Source organism: Rhea pennata, chromosome Z, assembly GCF_028389875.1.
Source record: "Rhea pennata isolate bPtePen1 chromosome Z, bPtePen1.pri, whole genome shotgun sequence".
Lineage (NCBI taxonomy): Eukaryota > Metazoa > Chordata > Aves > Rheiformes > Rheidae > Rhea > Rhea pennata.
In genome coordinates, this window is record NC_084702.1 from 76,612,445 (window position 1) to 76,630,987 (window position 18,543).

General features: G+C 39.3%; 1 long non-coding RNA gene across 1 annotated transcript; it reads left to right on the forward strand.

The window, feature by feature from the left end:
- The first annotated feature begins 2,535 nt into the window (after window positions 1-2,535).
- On the forward strand, window positions 2,536-14,025 carry LOC134153566 (uncharacterized). The gene is made up of 2 exons (XR_009961168.1): window positions 2,536-2,716; window positions 10,834-14,025. It is a non-coding gene; the product is annotated as an uncharacterized LOC134153566 (long non-coding RNA).
- The last annotated feature ends 4,518 nt before the right edge of the window (window positions 14,026-18,543 follow it).

Genomic DNA, 18,543 nt, shown 5'->3' on the forward strand with positions numbered 1-18,543 from the left:
TTTTTGTTGTTCTGTAACCAATAGCAATAACACTGGGCTTTCTAACATGTCCATACTTTCAGAAAACACTACTTTGTTAAAATTTTTATCTCATTGTACCAGTTACATCCTTTTGTGTTTGACCTGCTACTCATTATTGGGAATCTTCTGAATTGTCTCCTGTGGAAATTGAATTTAATGACACATTCAGGTAATTCTTTGATGCAATCCTACTTGTACAGACTAATGTGTACAGATATCTGCCCCTCTGAACACAGTAGGACTCAAAAAATGGCTTCTGGTTTGCAGTCCTGAGCCTGCTTTAGATAATAGCTTCCGTGTTTTTTTTCCCCCTTGGAGTAAGTATTTTGTCTTACTCCAAAAATAGATTCACTCTTCCTTACATCTGTGCTGAAATTTGGGCAGCTGTTGTACCCACTACACTTCTTAGGGATGTACCATCTTCAGCCATAATCCTCTTATCTGATATAATGCAGCAGTAGGTGCAGACACCAAGCTCACCCCGAATGAGGTGGTAGGTCTACCCAGCAGGACATTACAATGCTATGAAGAGGTGCTAGCTTAATTTCTGAAGAAACAGTAGCTGCAGCAATCCTTATTTTCAGCTAATATCTTCTGTTTTCCAACAGGATGACTTTCCTAGATACAACACATGGCTAGTTGCAGCCTAGGTTTGATGCACCCGCAAGGTGGGTTGCCATGTGTGGATGTTTCCTCAGTGATCTTGCTCAGGGTGGGATCCTGAGTCAGTCCTATGCGGTTCTGAATGGAGCATGTGTGTGTGCTCATGAGCACGCATGCACATGCGTATTTCCACATGTGATGGCTTCCTTGTTCTTCCAGGGAAGAAAAGACGTTGAATGAATGGTATTAAACTTGCAGACTTAATAGTTCCAAGAGTAGTGCACAAGGTTTTGTTTCAACGAGACTTGAAGTTTTACCTCTTTTCGAAAAAAGAAAGAAAGGTGTGGGCAATCTCTGCATTACTTATGACACTGAATTTCATCTTAATTTAACAGGATCTGTGGCCCCTGAAAACTGATTAAATAATCTTCATGTAAAAGGGTGAGTATAAAACAAAAAGCCAGATTCTGTGCAGCATCTGACTTATTCTGGATGATGCGAGGCTTTTACAAAGTCAGGTACTGCCCCTCAAATCTCTGTGCCGTCTCCACTGTAGCTCTGAGACGCCTGATGGCTGCTCCAAATTGCACTTTGTGGCTTTACCCTCTGTGCGAAACTATATCTTTACAAGCTTCTGTGAGCAGAGCCCTCTAGAAGCTCTTATGAGGTCTGAGAGCTGATCAGTAGCTCTCCTGCACTCCTTAGCTCTAAGTGCCTCCTGGGCTACATCATTAAAAGCTTTATGGGAATTAGGGATTGCAATGTGATTGGATTGCTCGTGTGTTCTCCCCTTGTCCATCATTTCGCACACATGCACCGTTGAAAGCTACGGGTTTGAATACTAAAAGCTGGCTCTGCTTATACCATGCATATCCCCAGTAGTGGAAGCTGGGGCAGAAAGTCTAGTATGTTGGCTTTTTCATTCCATTTTTTCCCCAGGATAGAAGAAAGTGCCATGTGCCTTTCTAATGAAGGCTCAGATCATTCTTATCTATTCAGATCTCCTTTTTTTTACTTAATGAACAAAATGTCAGTGGCTCTTTCACTGGCACTTCACAGCTGTATAAGTTAGCATGAATTGCTTCTGATCAGCGTGTTTGCTCACAATCTTACTTCTATAATTAGAAGATCTGCTTGTTTTCCAGTTTACTTGGGTTTCTACAGTGGAGCATGTAAGTAAAATTTTTTCAGGCATTCCATGGAAATTGATTCTTCACTGTTTTGCAGAGCTGTAAGGGACATACAGCTTCATCTTTTTTGTTGTTGTTGTTTCTTTAAGGAACTCCTACAGCTCTCCCTTGTAGCTGTTGTTTCTTTTCCATTTGCATCCTTTTTCCTGGGCTATTTGTAAGGTTCACCACAAATTCACTTTATAATGAAGAACTGTAGATCTTCTCCACTTCTAATTTGTCTCTCTAGACTCCACATTTTTCAGTGGTCTTTCTGACACCTCCTTCTATGGTTCTCCATCAATAACACAAAGAAAAGAAAAGAAAAAAGAAAAGAAAAGAAAAGAAAAAAGAAAAGAAAAGAAAAGAAAAGAAAAGAAAAGAAAAGAAAAGAAAAGAAAAGAAAAGAAAAGAAAAGAAAAGAAAAGAAAAGAAAAGAAAAGAAAAGAAAAGAAAAGAAAAGAAAAGAAAAGAAAAAAAAGCCTCTTTATAGAGCAAGTGATTCCCACGTAGTCTTACTAGCATAATGCTTTAGTCATGTAGCAGCAAAAAAGCTACTACATCCTCCTTGGGTTTTTGTCTCTCCTTTTTGCTTTTCTTCTTTATAGCAACACTTCTCCATTTTACCAGGCCCAGGATCTGACCTTTACCTTTGATGTTTCCCCATTACTCATGCTGCAGAAATCCTGGCACTGTTCCTCCAGACTGTATAAGCAGAGCTGCTAAATAACAGCTAGAAGTGCAGAGTCACGGGAAGGTGGAGCCTTAAGCTCCCAGAAGAAATCAATTTAATCTCCCACTAGGGTGACAGGATCAAGTGTATGTCTCCAAAGGGCTTTTGCTAAGTCTGGTCTAAAAATCCTCCAGAAACAGAGACTCCATGGTAACCTATGGCCTGTTCCTACGCATCACCACCCAAAGAGGTAAAAATTTTGCTTCTCATTACTTTCTTTTCTGTTGTTCAATCCTGTGTCATCTTCACTGACAATCTGATCCTTTTTAACTTTCCCTAAATGGCTAGAAAGAATAGTATGTATCATGATTTTTTTTCATATTGAAAAAATACCATGCATATCCTCAGCCTTCTTGTCTTCAGAGTTAAAACCCTTAGTTTGCCTACCTTTGCCCTATCAGTCATGTTTTCTAAAATTAGATCATCTTTCCATCTTCTCAAAACCCTCTGGAGTTCTGAGCCCATCATGCATAGTACTTGCTGTCTGTTTTTCCACAGAGTTTCTTGGTAGCACTTATATAGACTTTTGTCATGGAAAACATTCATCAAGATGTTGAATTTTCCCCTGAAGAGACTCCAATTAGACCCCTAGATGAAATGCCTTCACAGTTTGGCATTACCCTATTGATAGTTTCACAGAAGAATATGACTTTTTAAGAACAGTTGTGTACCTAAATTACACTTTATATAGGACATATGTTCTTACTTGCTCATGAGAATGCCACGAAGGATAAAGTATAAAGCCTTATTAAAATCAATATCTATCACATCTATCACCCTATTTACCCATATGCCATAAGATAAAGATTATTTGATCTGTTTTGCCAGATCTGTGCTGACTACTTTTATCATCATCTACTTCATAGGAATTTAAATTTAGATTGTTTACAAAATGTTCCACAATTTCTTTGGCAAATTCATGTTGATATTCCCCCAAATCCTTTTTTTCCCCTTTCCTTTTTAAGGATAGGCAATATGTTTAACTTTCTTCAGTCATCTGGCCTTCCTTTTTCTGTAAGTTATTGCAAATAAATAACGTTAGTTCAGAGATTGCCCTAACTTCTTAAACATTTCTTAAGTACTCTAGAAATCATGATAGCATACCAAACAATTATATTCAATTTTGAACATCATGATGTCAAAAATTAATGATCATAGAATCCTCCCACTAATGCCTGCTTTCCCAGGAAAACTGAAAAATTGTCCTCATCTCTGCCCTTCATCTCTTCTTCTACCAGATTCTTCTTCCCATTCATCACCCTCTCACACCGATGTCCTATGTCTTCCTCCCTGATGCCCTTATACTCTCTTCGAATTGATTCATGATGCTGTTACCTCCCTTCAGGTTTCCCTCTGAGACATGTTTTGGGGATGATTCATGTGAAAAACTGACCAGTGAATATTCGCTTAAGGAAAAGATGGGCAAAGATGATATTTACCAGTATGAAAAACAGCTTTTTATCATTTTGTCTAATAATGTGCATTACATTTGTTATGGATGCAGCTTATATCACAATGATATTCACAAGGAATTCAGTTCCTGAAGAGAATATCTGAAGTTGCTGATGCAACCTTAAAAGCTTCGTTTTTTGCTTATGAAACCTATAGTCGGTTGTCTTTCATGACGGATTTTTAGAGTGAGATTATTAAGCAGCTAAAGTGACTTTCATCTTACTGTATGGCATACAAATTGTGGCTTGTTTACAATAACTCGCATTGCATTTGAAATGATATTTTATCCACAGCTGACAAGACAACAAAGTATTTCTATTTCTGTAGCTTAGCTTCCCTCTTAGGGAAAAAAGCCTAAATTCTCTATTTGTTCACTTGCTGCTAAGTCATCCTGAGGGATATGTCCCCAAAAGGGTTTCTGTGTGGCAGCACTCAGCAGAGTTATACCTGGGCACTTGACTTTTGGAGCAAAATATCCAATCAAGGAAAAGGAAATCCCAGATTAGGTGTGCAAATTCCCCAATAATGCATAAGCCTAGTTATTACTTCAGAAATGGAGTTTCAAGCAGATACATGTGCGTGTGCATCTTTTGGGGTGGAGGAGACAGAAGCAGGGGTGTCTCCACTGAGCAGAAGTCAAGGAGAAGGCTTTTGACTGAAATGTTGCTCTTCCTTCCAACTCAGGTTCCTACCTGCGTCAGACTCCAGGCAAGGCTGGGATTCACAAATAAAATCTGTGCCCTGAATTTTGTCATCAAAGTCTACTTGCGCTGAAGGGTGTAAGAACTATTTTCTATGAGCATGAATAGCTTATTCTTTCCCTATTTTTCTGGCTGAATACAAGGCGCCCTCAACAGCACTTGACAGGTTGTGCTCTTTCATGTGTTTTCTTCATTTTCTTGTCTGTAAAGTGGTCCAGTTCCAGGCCAAATCTTCAAGCCTCATGAGCTGGCAAATCAGAAGGCTCACAAGTATTATCATTACTATATACAGTGATAACACTGCCAAGGTTCAATCAACTATCAAGTCTCATTTCCTGAGAAATTAAAGCCTAAGTGCTGCTGTGCTGCTTAGCATGAGCAAGGTTGACTTTATTTATACAATCTCTTGTTGTTTTCCTTCTTTTAACCTCTGTCCCCCTGCCTGCCTACGGTTAAATGTCAAGCTTGTTGGTCCACAGACCTCCCTGCCTCAAATCTTAAGGAAGCGAATTGTAGCATGGCTGTAAATAAAAGAATAATAAATATATACAGCCATTCATAAACATGTAGGCCTAATAATCCTCAAGGAGATAGTCTGCAAATGTCTGCCAGATGCAATGAATTGTCCATGATAATCCTTCTTAGTTATTAAAAGAGATTTCATCTAGTTATTTATTTTTCTCCAGGGTAAATGAACCATTACAAGGGTAACTTGTTTTTGTGGTTTAATGTTTTCATCGTTGATGTTGCTTACAACCTGAAGCCATTATGATGACTCACATGCTCTCAGACTTCAGAAATAAACACATGCTACATGTAGTAAAACTTTATACATATCAGCTTCATCATCCTAATTTGCATACCTGACAAAAAAAAAGGGGGGGGGGGAGAGAGGAACGAGAGAGTGAATAGTCCCTTACACCTCCAGCAATTGAATTCATAGGATCAAAACCTGAAATGCTTTATGGTGATGTAATTGCTCTTCTATAGGCCTGGCTAAGCTTGTTATGGAAATCTGGAGAATATGCACAGCAATTCTGTGTTACAGTGGAAATAGCTGGGGAGGAAAGAAGGAATTGGGGTTACTCTATATACATTGAGCAGCACTGCTTGCTAGCTGTTTTCTGCAGAATGGTGGAGGGTTTTTTTTGAAACTCTCTATTTGCTAAAAATGAAACCTTTCTTTCTTTTTCCCCCACCCCATCATAGCAAAGGGTTTCTGGTCCTGATGAGCAAGAACAAGAAATCTCACGAGAAATAGCAATAGCCAGATGATTGAGTTAGTCAATCAGGAAGATATTCACAGATGTGGATATAGCCTACTTCAAGGGATTCAGGAACATTATATGTATGAATGGTACAGTTCATAGCACCCAAACTAGAAACTTAAAAATAGGCAACATAGCCTTCTTACTCACTCAGACACATACACTCACTCTGCTCTTCAAGTTTTAGTACCTTGGCCTGAAGCACTCTGGTGTGAAACCAATCGTCTTCTGCAAGTTGGAAGATAGCAGGCCATTTCTTCAGTGAGCCACTGTATTTTATGATGAAAGTGCTAGTAGCTTACCATCATATTCATCAGGAATTAACTAGTTTCAGATGGAAAATAAACATGGGGAAAAAAAAGATCATAGAGTTATTGGAAACAGAACTGCTCATCACGTGCTCATTACGCAGCAGCGTGCTGAGAAGATCAGCCCTTGGGCGGACAGGAGAGGCAGGTTCGCTTCAGTCCTACCTATAAGATCTATCCTGTGCCTGCTCTGGTCCCTCCATCAAGGCAAAAGGACAGCACCACCATACCAACTCTTTTGCATTCATCTTATTGTATGTTGTAACGGAAAAAGGGTTTACTTAGAAACAAGAGAGTAGACTAGTCGAGCAAGAACACTAATGCTAGTTTGCTAACAACCTGAGCAAATCGAAAGATGCTATGGTCTGAAAAGCGAGAGGAAAGTTTGTTGTTCGTTGTGGTAATGCCCTTGTGTTAAATGTGGGTGCTGGTCTGGTAATCTAGCGAAAATAACCTCAAAATCTTCATGTTCAAAACGCATACTGATTATTACTTCTTCTGTAGAAAACAGAGAACTATTGACAGAAGGGCTAGGTGAGAGGCCTTTAACTCTATTTACTTTCTTATTATCATAATTTTGTTGTTGTTATCTGATGCCAATCACATCAACATTTTCTTATTAAAGGAAAGGTTCTAATATATAAATGTTACACCTGCTACTAACAACATTACTGCAGCTGAAAAAGCTGTGAACATCTGGAGTGAAATCGTGTATCCTTTTAAATCCACATGAGTTTTTTGTATCACTTAAATGAAGGCAGGCTATCTTTCTTGCTTTGTACCAATCATGTAATATATTTTCTTTTGGATTATTAGGTGTAGGGTAATGCCAGGCAGCTGTGAGTACATTTAAACATATAATTAGTGACACTCTGGTGAGCTTATGAAGGAAAGAGACAAATAATAGAAAAAAGAAAGGCTCAGCAGAATAGGAATCCCAAAGTCCTCTGTCTCACACCCAAATCATACTGAGAGGTCTGTACACAATCAATGCACTCCCACTTCTTTTCTGAGTTTCATAGGTTATTGTCAAGTATGCCATATTGCTATTTGGAGTTATAAATACTGCATCAAATCTGTTGCCTTTAAAAATGAGAGAACAATCAAACAAAAATGAGGCAGAGAGATAGCTACTAAAGTCATGCTTTGAAAAGGTTATTTTTACAAAATTTGAATTTAAGATCTACGTGAACCTAACCTGATCTCTTCAAATGCTGTATGTGGAAACTGAAATGTAAAAGGCATTCATGCTGATGCACTTCTGTATTTGCTCTCACTCAAAGGAGCAGGGAAGATGTTCCCCGTATGGGAACGGACCTCCTGGATGTCTTTCTGGCAGGTTAATTCACTCAAATCCTTTCTCCTGAAAGGACAAGTGGTTTAATGGTCTGTTCAGTTTGGTACCAGCGGGGTATCAGCAGGAGTAAAATGAAGAATGCAAATGAATAGGAATGCCAGATTTCTCCCGCTCTTTCAGGAGGGCTTACTCCCTGGAGACATATGCCTTACATGAAAGCACAAGAAGGACACTTCAGAGACACAAACACCTGTAAAACCGCTGATTTCAGTCCCCGGCAGACTTTTCCTGCAGAGGAATATCCCTGAGCAGCATCCTGCGCCTGCAGCAGTTTTTTTGCCAGCTGTTCCCAGCTCCCTCATCCGCAGCACAGCACTTGCTCAAAACACGGTTCATCCGAGCTTATCTTAAATCTCGGCCTAGCTGGACCACTGGCAGCAAACAGTGAGCCACGGTGTCTTGAAAAGTGCTGCATCTTATCCCAGAGGTGTGATGGGTGCTAGGGGCAGAGGGATATGCAGGTAACTGCGCAGACAGGGATTTCCTGCTGTCACCAGCTAGGGAAAGCAACATTCTTTGTTATTTTCCCCTATATATTTTCAACACTGTGTAAGTTAGCTCAGAAAGTGCATGCATAATCTTACCTGGCTTCTGGAAATCAGGCAGAACCATATTTATTGTCAGCTAAAGACAAAAATAAGCATTTAACCGCCCCTCCCCCATTTTTCCCCCAACACACAGCACGCTTCATCATTTGTTTCAAAAATTACAGCTATGAATGTTTTTTCGGCTAGGTTTATGTTTTGTAGAAGCTCAAAACCTTATTTACTCAAAATGATAGGATTACATTGATTTCAGATGGTATGATATTCATCTTTGTTGTCTGCTTTCAAGTTATAGCCCTAAGGATAATTACTATACTCCTGTGTTTCAGAAAACTGGTCTCATTTTTTTCTCTGTCTGCTACCTCCTCATCTCAGCCCCTGTTGCCTTACCCTCTCCTCTGGAATTTGAGTTTCTTATCTATTCACCTTCCCGTCAAGAGCTGAGGGTTGTCTTCTAACTGGCATTTTAGCATGAAAATCCCCTCAGTGTCTGGATTACCTCCATGTGCTGACGCGTGTCTTAGAGAACGAAAGAGAAAGCAGCTTGGCACGTAGCATGAGAACAAGAATTTACCAATCGCCATGCAGCTGCAGTGGATTTTCTTTTGTTGTGCCCTTGGGCCCCAGTAGATGTTTAGAAAGAATGACATTGCCTGACTTTTTCCGTTTTTTTAAGCCTGCCTTGGCTTGACAGCTCTTGACTTCTAGGCAGCTTTGGTGGCATCTTTCCTGTCCCTTCAGCTTTTCAGAAGGTTCTCTGCAGCCCTTTTTCCTTAGCTGATTTGAGATATTCGTCCTGAATTCTCTCCTCATTCATTCCCCTCCCACTTGTATCTCTCTTTCTCTCTTGCTCATGAATAAAGCTCTTTTTTTTAATATATATTTATTTATTTATTTTAGGCCTTAACACTATAAAATCTTCCATCTTTCCTTAGTTGTGAGCAATACCATCCTCTTCCATATATATAGAAATATATATATATATAGACATACACACACATATATATGTATATGTGTATATATACTACTTATTTGTCCTATCAATCTATCTGGCTCTTTTGTAGTGAGATTTTCTTCCCTATCAGCATCTGAAACACTCATGCAGGAGTTTGTCATCCTTTCTCTTCATTACAGGCTCAGCAAGTCACATTTTATTCCACTTTGCTCACAAATTGGGTAGAACATAGCTTTCCTATCCTGCAAGAGATTTCAGAATTTTGATATTTTTTCTATGAGATGAATGTAGGCAAAAGTCAAGACTACACTTATTACATACTTTAGTGAGAATCTAGTTCCCAGCAGAGTAAGATGCAAGTAAACCCTCTGCCTCCAAACGAACTCCAACCCACAGCCCACTTGAAGTTTGGGTTTTCCAGTTCTCTATCCTAAAGGTTATTAGAACATTGAGCAATTTCAAAGGGCAAGGTGGACACTTCTTCGGTGAAGTCACCCAGTGCTAGCCTCAGGTTACAATAATGTGTCAGACTGAGATTAATCAGGACTCAGCAGGAGAAGAAAGGTAACAAACTAGTGTGGACTGTTTCTTTACAAGCTCCTTGATAGCAAAAAAAGTGAAATGAAGAACTAGTCAGAACATAATTTTCTGTCCTATGGAAAGCTTAAATTTTTAGAGGCCACTGGTTAGTGAAGGAAGTGTATGGGACAAAGGATTTTGTGATCCAAAGTATAATGTGAAATATAGTTCAGCCAAAGAAGCAAAACCATGTGGAAGAATGCAAGAAAAGTGCTTCTGAATTATAACTTCTATGAACCACAGTGGAAAGAAATATACTGGGCTTTGGCTTCAGTATTTCACTTCTGGGCCAGGATATTCTTTATTTCAACCAAAAGCTGGAAGATTTCCATCCTCCTGGGTTCATAAAGTTTTTTGTTTGCTTTATTGTTTGTTTTTTTGTTTGGTTGTTTTTTATTTTAATATTAAACATTGCCACTGAAAGTAGGCTCTTGTTAAAAAAAGAAAACCAGACTTTAGGAACACCTCCATAAGTTCTACTTGCTTAAAAAAATAGTGAACTCTCTTTTATTCTCTCCTATCCTGTAGTATTGTTGCTGTTGTTGCTCATTTGCTCAGTTGGCTTCCTTTTGACTGCTTTAATTTTGTCTGTTTTTATTTTCTTTTGTTGCTATGGGGTTTTTTTGGAGGTGTTGCTGTATTTGACTTGCTAGACCTGGTTCACATTTGTCTTAAAGATAAATTCCAAAAAACCTGTGTTCATGGCACGCGCGCACACACACACTCACACATGTATATTTGTGTTTGTATATACATATATGTATTTATACGTATGCATTTCAGCTAGTACTACTCAATCTGTTCCAGGGACAAATATGTTCAAATGCTTCTCCTGGTGATGTGTCATCAAGAAGAGTGGTTTTCTAAACAGAACTGTTGTAGATGTCTTAAAATTAAAGGATGAGCTTCGGGCAAATAGATGTGTGTGCAGCAAAAAGCTATTACTTACAAGACTATAGGTGCCAGAAGGCAAATACTCCCATGTTCAGGGATGGAATAGAGCAGACAACACATTCCACTTCTGAACAATTTTAATGTATCTCCCTTACACACACAATAAAGATTTCTGGATCAAGCTGACTGCTTTCTTTCTAGCGGAGTAATCAAGCTCTACATCATTAACCTTTCTGTTTGCCTGGCAGATAATCTGGGAGAGCAGCAAGTGACTACTCCTCTGGGCTTTGGAGGCAAGCCAACACAATTACTCTCACCCTGTTCTCCGAGGTGGCAGCTGCAGCGAGAGCAGGATGCAGAAAACAGCCATGAAACCAAAGGGTTACAGACTTAGCAGCCAAGTCCTCGTTCATCTGCCGATCAGCCAGAGCTCCTAACTTGGATGACAAAACCTCACAGCTCACTCTTTGTGTTGAATAGTTACGAACTACCAGTCAAGTACAAAGTGCCCTCATGAAGGTCTAATGTTAGCCCCACTGTCCTTCCACCTGTCTTTAGTTGCTGATGGTAGTAGTAGCATAAATATGCAACCGAGCCAAGAGTATGCTGTCTTGCAGATTCTGTTCTCCTAATGTGTCTAATTGGACAGTGTTACTTATAAAGTCTACTGATACTCTGCCAAATGCCAACTTAGATTTTTGATTGCATTCAGCAACTTGCTCACACAAAGAAAAACACTTTCCCACTGAAACGCCTTAGCTCCTGGATTGCAGATATGGCAGATGTTTTGTGTAGGCAATTAAGGTTAAGGAGAAACTAGTTACCTGTGAGGGACAGGTAGTGAGAGAGGATAATGCCTAAATCCCATTTCTAGGATTTGCAGCTTCATAGGAGAGGAATAATTCCGTTATTTGAGCTATGTGACATCTTCAAAGAAGTTGCTGAAGCATTTGGTAAGAGACAGAGTAAATAAAAGTACAAAGGAAAAGAGAAATACAGAAAGGTGAAGTAATTTATCCAAGTCAGGCTAATCACATTGGGCAGAGAAAAGATCCCAGACTTTCTGAGTCCTAAGCCTGTATCTTAGTTGCTAAGCAACTGTCCTGAATATAAGGGTGCCCAAAGCACAGCATATCAAATATTATAACACTGGTGTACTGACACCTTCTGTTTTGATTCGTGCCGTATCTAAAGTATAAGGGAAAGAAATGAGCTGCTTTGTCCAGCTGCAACTTCAGTTCTTCTGCATGTAATCTCTTAAATAAGACCCCTCAGTTTGGAGTCCAGTTGTTCAAAGCTTCCTTACCAGCAGACATAAAAGAGCACTTCCAGCAGGTGAGTCATACAGCTTCATTCTGGAATGATTTCATGAAGGTATCTTGCTCCAATGTCCAAGAGAAATGATGGGGAGGACCTTAGCTTAGAGTCCGAGCTAAGGTGCGTCATCCATAGAAACAAATGGGTGAAACAAATCTTGGCTTTCACGACTAAGAGGGCTGCTGGAATACATCTTTCATCACTGTAAAAATGGCTGAAAATCCTAGTATTGAGGAGAAATGGGAATTTTCTAATAAGTAGAAAAGGATTCTTGGAATTACCAAGCCAATGTCTGGAATCCTTCAGTGACACTGTAATTATATGTCACATCTCCTTTAGCTGACTTTTGGATGATTTTCAGTTGGCAGGGTGGAAACATCCATCAACCAGCAAATATAGCTCATAGGTCTAAAATGACAGCCCAGCCTTCCCTGAAAGAAATCAAGACCAGGGAGATCAGTTCCAGCAATGAGAGCCAAAGGTTTTCTTCTAAAGGTGTTGAAGAGCACCCCGGAGGTGGGCTGGGCTTCCCTGCTCATACCAAGTGTTCACCAAACAGCTTTTGTTTGCACTTCTCTTATACGCTAAACTGTTAAAAAAAAAAAAAATCCAGAGCACCATGGGTAGAATGGAGAGGAATTAGCAGAACACTGATTAGAAAGTTAAAACTAAGAAATAATAAATTACAAAGGGAAGATTTACCAAAGTCTGGATGAAAGCTGATCTGCCTAAATCCATACAGCAATAGACTTCACGTGCTTTTCAGAGCTACTAAAACCTAAAGGTACCTAAATTCATTACGTATTTTTCTACTCAGCCTAAGCTTCCTGAAAAGAATATGTTTCCATATATACTTGGTTATACACCAGAAGTGCCTATCCTGGCACACATTAATTCCTATCTCCCACCAGTGTTTCTCCAATGGTCATGGTGGGTCCTACCATTCATGTTGGACTTGATCCTAGCCTTATGGCTCAGCTGAGGGTAAGTGAAATCTAAATGTTATTCCCTGCTCCCAGTTATGCACACGAATATACATATACATATACATATACATATAACTATTGTTAAATGAAAGCTGAATTGAAAATTTAGACATTACAATTCTGAGGCTGTAATCCTGCATTACCACTTCCCAGATGAGTACTCTAACTGTTAAGCTACAGCCAAGCTTTTTCATGACTGTCCTTCATTGGGTCTGCACAGCACTGCTGCTGTTTTGGATGCGCACTGGTTCAGACTCAATGCAGGGGACAGGGATTGCCGATACTTTCACCATTAAAGAGATTTCAGTGAAGGTTCAGTAGAGCCTAGAAGCTGCATCACCTGCTTCTTGGGATCAACAATTCTGAGGGATGCAGTGCTTCTGTACGGAAAGGTGGTCTGGATTGCACTTTGTATGTCTTCAGAGATGTCAGCCTGCACACTGACTGTGCAGAGGATTTGGGCGATCCTGTGAGGTGAATAGATAGGACCATATTCAACCAGGATCAGGTACTCAGATGTCTGGAGGTACTCAAAAGATCCAAGGGGTAGCATCTAAGTTATTAAGTTATTTAAGCTAAGTTGTGTCACATTCAATGACACAAATTCTTCCTTATGTCTTTCTGCCTCCTGTAAAATGTCTTCTCCACTGATCATGAGAATTTCTTAATGGTAGAGTTAATTAAGGGCAATTAAATATTGGAACAACTTAGCTAGGGTCTCTATCTACTCAAATTTCTGATTAGAAACTGGATAGCTTTCTCAAAGATAAGCTCATGAAGACTTAATGGCTTGATGTAAGAATTATCTTGTAGGAGGCTACATCCTTTGTCATGCAAAAAGCACAACAGATGCCCAAAGTAGTTCTATTTGACTTTCAATCTACTTATGTACCTGACAGTAGCCACAAAAGAACTAATTGTCAGCTTTGGTGAAGCTATACTGCATTCATCATCTGAGAAACCCATCCATGTGCTGTATATATTTTAAAGGAAAAAAAAGAATAAAAAAAAGCTGAGGGTAAGAAAAAGCTTGCAAGCGAATCCTAGAAGTTTACATTAAAAATATAATTTGTAACCATCTGTGTAGAACAAACCCAATAAACCATCAATTATCAGTGAGCTCTATCATTAATGAAATTTAAAGTGTGTTACAGTGGGGTTTGTTTTGTTTAAATTTCTTTTTTAAGACTTGTCCTCTATGTCGTTCGTTGTTTTCCTCTGCCTGTTACTTTCATCATGATGCAGTAACAATATAACAATGTTGGCTGAAAGCCAGCTGGAGAACAGACCAAGACTTCAATGGCTTTTGATGCATGAATATTTTGAGGGGGCATTTAAATGATGTTTGTGCTTCTCACAGCGTGAAAAAACAACACTATTTTTTTTTTTTTTTTTTTTTTTTTGATCTCCTGGAAGCAGGCTATCATAATACAGAAATAGCTGAAATAAGTATATTCAGGTAACTTCGTTCTATTTAACTACGTATCATTTGCTTCTGTGCTCACAAAGGAGGTTTTCATTCAGCTGGGGCAAAGTGCACACAGTTATTGATGGTTCAAATATTTATTCCTTAAAATGACAGCTCTGAAAATATACTTCTCTCTCCACACAGAGAGTGGGAGGGCAGTAGAAAGGAGGGGATAATTGGGGAAGCTAGAAGTGAAATGATGTTCATGGCTGTCAGATGCCATTTCCATTTTAATGACCGTGGAGAGGAGACTCAGAGAGTGGCCAGGCACTGCAGGTCTGGGTGACCAAGCTCTGTATCAGTGGTTGGGGGACACCGGGCTGGCATTGCTGATCAGAGGAAAGGAATATGTTTCTTAGATGTAGCCAGATAGACTGATATTGTGGAAAGTTGTCAGCATTTCACTGTTTTCTCAATAGCACAAGCTCAGGCTTCAGCAGGGTGGAAGCTCCACTATGTTTGACAGCCCACAAGCATAAAGACATCCATCATACCTCTGCTCCAGAAACCTGCGGTCTGAAAGATAAATATTGATGGTTTGGGGAAGCATGCGGTCCAGGAGAGAGGCAGGACAAGTAGTAACAGACTGTGTTGGTATGGATAGCCTGGCCGCGTACACAATTATAGGAACATGCACGGTGTCACACTGGGTCAGACCCGTAATCCATCTAGCCGAGAGTCTTGTCTCTGGGACTTGCCGGCACCATGTCTTAGAGAATTTGAGGCCCTAAACACAGGACATCACAGGGATACTTAGTGCCCCTGCTAAATGGTGATATGTATGCTAAGAAACTGTGGGCCTGTGAGGTAGGTTCAGTGTCGAACGACATTTCATAAGCAGATATTTCCGTACACGCACACCTCTCCAGATACACGGCACCCCAGGCTGCTGCGCATCTGGGGAGAAAAAGTTGAGGCATAAGTGAAGTAATATTCTGTATAGAGGACAAGAAGTCTGATGCTCAGCGTGCACAACTCTACTACAGAAAGCACAAAACAGAAATTACCCTGATATGAGCTCCTTGCTCCTAAGAGTCTTTTGCCTTCAAAGGCTGTGGGATTTGGGCCCAGACCTAAGAATGCTCTTCAAGGGAAAGTTCAAGAAAATTGACCTTAGAAAAGAGCTTTCCTATACTTTCCAACAAATAATTGGCTTTTTTTTTTTTTTTTAATTTCAACTTTGGCAGTTTTTGTTATCTGTTTAAATGTTTATTGGAAGTGTCCTTTAGTTTTCACTTTCAGTGTGTCAGAAAGTTCTCCACCTTAATCATTCATTGTAAGAAAAAAGGAGTACTACTGCCTTTTATCTGACTTGAACTTGCTACCCTCCTTAATTTTATTGCACGTTCTCATGTCCTGCCACAAACTGAGGAGAAGAGAAGCACCTAATCTATCTTCTCTAAGCCATTTATTTTATCCTTTCATTACGTCCTTTTGTATCTCTCCTTTCAAAGGTAGCTCTTCTCAAATTTTTCAATCATTATACGTGACAGATTTTTTTTTTTTTTTTTTTTTTTTTTTAATGCTTGGATCATTTTCATCAGCCACTGGTGAAGCCTTTTTAATTTTGATTTTTTATATTTTTATGTTTTTATGGTAGTGTTATAATACTTCACAAAATCTTCCAGAAGAGATTACATTTTCATTTATAGAATGGCAATGTAGTGTTTACTGCATCATTCCCAATCTCAGTTCTTATGAACACTCACATCTTGTTTGAATTTTTTTTTAACTACAGCTGCATATGGTGTAGAAGTCTGTCTTCATTGATACCCAGATCCCTTTCCTGGGTTGAGACAGTGAATGTATACCCCTGTCAGATGTACAAGCCGTTTAATTTATTTTTTTCCCTTCAGTATGCCTTACTTTGCATTTATTGGCATTGAACTTAATTTGCCCTCACTTTAGTCCTCACATGGTTTAGCTAAGTCTCTTTGAAGTTCCTCATGGATCTCTCTGGTCTGTGCTAGCTAAATAACTTTGTGTCATCTGCAAGTTTTGCTAACCTCAGATTACCCTCTTTCAAGATCATTAATACAGATTTCAAACGTGAGATGTAATGCAGAACAATGAGGCAAGGCATCCCACTGTTCACCTTGTGCCACTGACTATTTATTCCTTTCCTTTGTTTCCCATCTTTCACCAATTTTCAGCCCATGTTTGATGTACTCCATGAGTACATCACATAAATGAAACCATAAGTGTGGTTAAGCATCAGCATGCTCCGTTTTTCTCACTGCTTTGAATACAGTTTGTGCAGTAAATACACTATATTTCAGTCTCTCCCTACAAGAGATCTCATTTTATTTATTTATTGTTTTTTAACAGTAAGATGGCTCTATAAACCCCTCTTGTAGGCCCAAACCTTGTAAATGTCTGAAAAATAAATAAAGTTATGACTGTATATATACTTCAAGACGTCAGAAATTTTCAGACTTCTACTTACGGACAGACCATACCATTTTTCTCTTTGAGTAGTCAAGGATGAGAGGCCTGCATACATTCCTCTGCTAGTTCAATAACAGGACCTTGCTAGCACATTGTTACTATTTCTACCATAACCAACATAACAAGAATTAACTCATTTTTGCAAAAAGAACAACCTTGATTCTGGCCCCTATCCTAAACTGTGCCATTATAAGAGCAAATCACAGTTTTTCAGCCTACTTTCAGCTAGAAAGAATACTTTTGTTCATCCACACAGCATGGCCAATTCTGGAATTGATGCTACGAGTGCTGGCTAGGGAAGACAACCTCATATTGGGCCTAAGGGTCCCATATCATGTCTTCTTAGCGAGAGGACTTGTCAGTGTCTGAGGTTTTCGCCTTTCTCCATTCTTGTTGCCTGTACGTCCAACCATTCAGTCCTAGTGAGAAAAAGTGAAAGAGACCTAAATGGAGCCAAACAGAGTCCAGGAAAATAGCGTATTCAGTAAAATAACTAGATCAAACTCAGTAGCCTAAGGGTGAGAATAATCCCAACTTTGGTAATACAGAGCAGGTGGATCATGGACATTGATGCAAATAACGAAGATGGGGCCTGCATCCAACCATCTCAGGCCTGTTCTTATCTTCTGGTTTATTACCTCTGTGCTGCCACACTATCTGAAAGCTCCTTTTACCACTCTAGTATAAAGCAAGTTCAGACAAGCAAGTCTCCCATGCAGGGGATATGCACCGTAATGCATATGAAACTCTTTTTTTTCAAATACTATGCAATATGGTATTAAAAATGAGCTGGTTGTGCAAATAATCTTGTCAGCTACCTAATTTGCAATAATATCAAGGGAAAGTGAATATAAACAATGTATGAACACCCAAAAATCAAATGTGTTTAGTACCTGGAAGGAACATTAGTAGAAAATGTTTAGTTGTATTCAAGCATCTCCGATCAAGAGTCTTTATGATGTGCTGAGAAGAAAGAGATATTTTATCACCTGAGACACTAAGTCTAATCCTACTTCCTCCTTTTATCTTGGACATTTTATTTTACAGTAGAATTTTGCATTCTGTGAGCATTAAACACTGGGTTCCTTTGACATTCCCTAGGAATGTGGTTACACACACAAGACACTTTGACACCATAATGTTCAGTGGCACAGAACATAATTTGTAGGGTTTTTAGCCACTGTAGCAGCATCCGCAGAACATGTTTTGTACTAATGAGGAGGATAATTAGTAAGTTACCTAAGGTAGCCTGCAAAAAATACTGAGGAATATCCCTGTCATTTCAGGATTTTACCATCCTAACCTTTCCTACAAGGAGGTATTTACGTCCAGTCCTTGGGATTTGCAGTCATAACCCTTCTATCTCTTCTTTAATGAAAATAAAGAAGCTCAAGCAAGAGTCTTTATTTTTAAGGCCAGAAAGAAGGTAATTAACTGTGTTCTTATGACTAATCAAGTCCTGTAACTGTCTTTCAGCATGTGGGGGATCTGAGTTCAGCTCCATCCTGTGCTTAAGGAGGTTCAAAAGTACACTTATCTCCTCAAGCAGAAAAATGGCACCCACAGTAATTCAGAAAGCTGCATTTTCAAATACCTAATGCGTCTGTGGTGTGAGTACTTTGCTGAAAAATGGGAGAAGTAATTTAAATTCCTACTTCAAATTAGGCAGGCTGGGCTTTCAGTAACAAAACTCCTGTCTCATTTGAGTGCACTAACATATTTTTCATATCCACACTAGA